The following is a 5000-nucleotide window of genomic DNA, read 5'->3' as shown; positions in this document are numbered from 1 at the left end:
GAAGACCATAACAAACAGACAGTGAGTGAAGACCATAACAGACAGACAGTGAAGACCATAACAGACAGACAGTGAAGACCATAACAGACAGACAGTGAAGACCATAACAGACAGACAGTGAGTGAAGACCATAACAAACAGACAGTGAAGACCATAACAGACAGACAGTGAAGACCATAACAGACAGTGAGTGAAGACCATAACAGACAGACAGTGAAGACCATAACAGACAGTGAGTGAAGACCATAACAGACAGACAGTGAGTGAAGACCATAACAGACAGACAGTGAAGACCATAACAGACAGACAGTGAGTGAAGACCATAACAGACAGACAGTGAGTGAAGACCATAACAGACAGACAGTGAGTGAAGACCATAACAAACAGACAGTGAGTGAAGACCATAACAGACAGACAGTGAGTGAAGACCATAACAGACAGACAGTGAAGACCATAACAGACAGACAGTGAGTGAAGACCATAACAGACAGACAGTGAAGACCATAACAGACAGACAGTGAGTGAAGACCATAACAGACAGACAGTGAGTGAAGACCATAACAGACAGACAGTGAAGACCATAACAGACAGACAGTGAAGACCATAACAGACAGACAGTGAGTGAAGACCATAACAGACAGACAGTGAAGACCATAACAGACAGACAGTGAGTGAAGACCATAACAGACAGACAGTGAAGACCATAACAGACAGACAGTGAGTGAAGACCATAACAGACAGACAGTGAGTGAAGACCATAACAGACAGACAGTGAAGACCATAACAGACAGACAGTGAGTGAAGACCATAACAAACAGACAGTGAAGACCATAACAAACAGACAGTGAAGACCATAACAGACAGACAGTGAAGACCATAACAAACAGACAGTGAGTGAAGACCATAACAGACAGACAGTGAGTGAAGACCATAACAGACAGACAGTGAGTGAAGACCATAACAGACAGACAGTGAGTGAAGACCATAACAAACAGACAGTGAGTGAAGACCATAACAAACAGACAGACAGTGAAGACCATAACAGACAGACAGTGAAGACCATAACAGACAGACAGACAGTGAAGACCATAACAGACAGACAGTGAAGACCATAACAGACAGACAGTGAAGACCATGACAGACAGTGAAGACCATAACAGACAGACAGTGAAGACCATAACAGACAGACAGTGAAGACCATAACAAACAGACAGTGAAGACCATAACAAACAGACAGTGAGTGAAGACCATAACAGACAGACAGTGAGTGAAGACCATAACAGACAGACAGTGAAGACCATAACAGACAGACAGTGAAGACCATAACAGACAGACAGTGAGTGAAGACCATAACAGACAGACAGTGAAGACCATAACAGACAGACAGTGAAGACCATAACAAACAGACAGTGAAGACCATAACAGACAGACAGTGAGTGAAGACCATAACAGACAGACAGTGAGTGAAGACCATAACAGACAGACAGTGAGTGAAGACCATAACAGACAGACAGTGAAGACCATAACAGACAGACAGTGAAGACCATAACAGACAGACAGTGAAGACCATAACAAACAGACAGTGAGTGAAGACCATAACAGACAGACAGTGAAGACCATAACAGACAGACAGTGAAGACCATAACAGACAGACAGTGAGTGAAGACCATAACAGACAGACAGTGAGTGAAGACCATAACAGACAGACAGTGAAGACCATAACAGACAGACAGTGAAGACCATAACAGACAGACAGTGAGTGAAGACCATAACAGACAGACAGACAGTGAGTGAAGACCATAACAGACAGACAGTGAGTGAAGACCATAACAGACAGACAGTGAGTGAAGACCATAACAGACAGACAGTGAAGACCATAACAAACAGACAGTGAGTGAAGACCATAACAGACAGACAGTGAAGACCATAACAGACAGACAGTGAAGACCATAACAGACAGACAGTGAGTGAAGACCATAACAAACAGACAGTGAAGACCATAACAGACAGACAGTGAAGACCATAACAAACAGACAGACAGTGAAGACCATAACAGACAGACAGTGAGTGAAGACCATAACAGACAGACAGTGAAGACCATAACAGACAGACAGTGAAGACCATAACAGACAGACAGTGAAGACCATAACAGACAGACAGTGAGTGAAGACCATAACAGACAGACAGTGAAGACCATAACAAACAGACAGTGAGTGAAGACCATAACAAACAGACAGTGAGTGAAGACCATAACAGACAGACAGTGAAGACCATAACAGACAGACAGTGAAGACCATAACAAACAGACAGACAGTGAAGACCATAACAGACAGACAGTGAAGACCATAACAGACAGACAGTGAGGAAGACCATAACAGACAGACAGTGAAGACCATAACAAACAGACAGTGAGTGAAGACCATAACAGACAGACAGTGAGTGAAGACCATAACAGACAGACAGTGAAGACCATAACAGACAGACAGTGAAGACCATAACAGACAGTGAGTGAAGACCATAACAGACAGACAGTGAGGAAGACCATAACAGACAGACAGTGAAGACCATAACAAACAGACAGTGAGTGAAGACCATAACAGACAGACAGTGAGTGAAGACCATAACAGACAGACAGTGAGTGAAGACCATAACAGACAGACAGTGAGTGAAGACCATAACAGACAGACAGTGAAGACCATAACAGACAGACAGTGAAGACCATAACAGACAGACAGTGAAGACCATAACAGACAGACAGACAGTGAGTGAAGACCATAACAGACAGACAGTGAAGACCATAACAAACAGACAGTGAGTGAAGACCATAACAGACAGACAGTGAAGACCATAACAAACAGACAGTGAAGACCATAACAGACAGACAGTGAGTGAAGACCATAACAGACAGACAGTGAAGACCATAACAGACAGACAGTGAGTGAAGACCATAACAAACAGACAGTGAGTGAAGACCATAACAGACAGACAGTGAAGACCATAACAGACAGACAGTGAAGACCATAACAGACAGACAGTGAAGACCATAACAGACAGACAGTGAAGACCATAACAAACAGACAGTGAGTGAAGACCATAACAGACAGACAGTGAAGACCATAACAAACAGACAGTGAAGACCATAACAGACAGACAGTGAGTGAAGACCATTACAGACAGACAGTGAAGACCATAACAGACAGACAGTGAGTGAAGACCATAACAGACAGACAGTGAAGACCATAACAGACAGACAGTGAAGACCATAACAAACAGACAGTGAAGACCATAACAGACAGACAGTGAGTGAAGACCATAACAGACAGACAGTGAGTGAAGACCATAACAGACAGACAGTGAAGACCATAACAAACAGACAGTGAGTGAAGACCATAACAGACAGACAGTGAAGACCATAACAGACAGACAGTGAGTGAAGACCATAACAAACAGACAGTGAAGACCATAACAGACAGACAGTGAGTGAAGACCATAACAGACAGACAGTGAAGACCATAACAGACAGACAGTGAAGACCATAACAGACAGACAGTGAGTGAAGACCATAACAAACAGACAGTGAAGACCATAACAGACAGACAGTGAGTGAAGACCATAACAGACAGACAGTGAAGACCATAACAGACAGACAGTGAAGACCATAACAGACAGACAGTGAGTGAAGACCATAACAGACAGACAGACAGTGAGTGAAGACCATAACAGACAGACAGTGAGTGAAGACCATAACAGACAGACAGTGAAGACCATAACAGACAGACAGTGAAGACCATAACAGACAGACAGTGAAGACCATAACAGACAGACAGTGAGTGAAGACCATAACAGACAGACAGACAGTGAGTGAAGACCATAACAGACAGACAGTGAGTGAAGACCATAACAGACAGACAGTGAGTGAAGACCATAACAGACAGACAGTGAGTGAAGACCATAACAGACAGACAGTGAAGACCATAACAGACAGACAGTGAGTGAAGACCATAACAAACAGACAGTGAAGACCATAACAAACAGACAGTGAGTGAAGACCATAACAAACAGACAGTGAAGACCATAACAAACAGACAGTGAAGACCATAACAAACAGACAGTGAGTGAAGACCATAACAAACAGACAGTGAAGACCATAACAAACAGACAGTGAAGACCATAACAGACAGACAGACAGTGAGTGAAGACCATAACAGACAGACAGTGAAGACCATAACAGACAGACAGTGAGTGAAGACCATAACAAACAGACAGTGAGTGAAGACCATAACAGACAGACAGTGAAGACCATAACAAACAGACAGACAGTGAAGACCATAACAGACAGACAGACAGTGAAGACCATAACAGACAGACAGACAGTGAAGACCATAACAGACAGACAGACAGTGAAGACCATAACAGACAGACAGTGAAGACCAACAGACAGACAGACAGTGAGTGAAGACCATAACAGACAGACAGTGAAGACCATAACAGACAGACAGTGAAGACCATAACAGACAGACAGTGAGTGAAGACCATAACAAACAGACAGTGAGTGAAGACCATAACAGACAGACAGTGAAGACCATAACAAACAGACAGTGAGTGAAGACCATAACAAACAGACAGTGAGTGAAGACCATAACAGACAGACAGTGAAGACCATAACAAACAGACAGACAGTGAAGACCATAACAGACAGACAGTGAGTGAAGACCATAACAGACAGACAGTGAAGACCATAACAGACAGACAGTGAAGACCATAACAGACAGACAGTGAGTGAAGACCATAACAAACAGACAGTGAGTGAAGACCATAACAGACAGACAGTGAAGAAGACCATAACAGACAGACAGTGAAGACCATAACAGAAGACAGACAGTGAGTGAAGACCATAACAGACAGACAGTGAAGACCATAACAGACAGACAGTGAAGACCATAACAGACAGACCAGACAGACAGTGAAGACCATAACAGACAGACAGTGAAGACCATAAC

The sequence above is a fragment of the Oncorhynchus gorbuscha genome, unplaced genomic scaffold (assembly GCF_021184085.1).
Source record: "Oncorhynchus gorbuscha isolate QuinsamMale2020 ecotype Even-year unplaced genomic scaffold, OgorEven_v1.0 Un_scaffold_3786, whole genome shotgun sequence".
Classification (NCBI taxonomy): Eukaryota; Metazoa; Chordata; class Actinopteri; order Salmoniformes; family Salmonidae; genus Oncorhynchus; species Oncorhynchus gorbuscha.
This window is presented reverse-complemented; position numbering follows the sequence as displayed.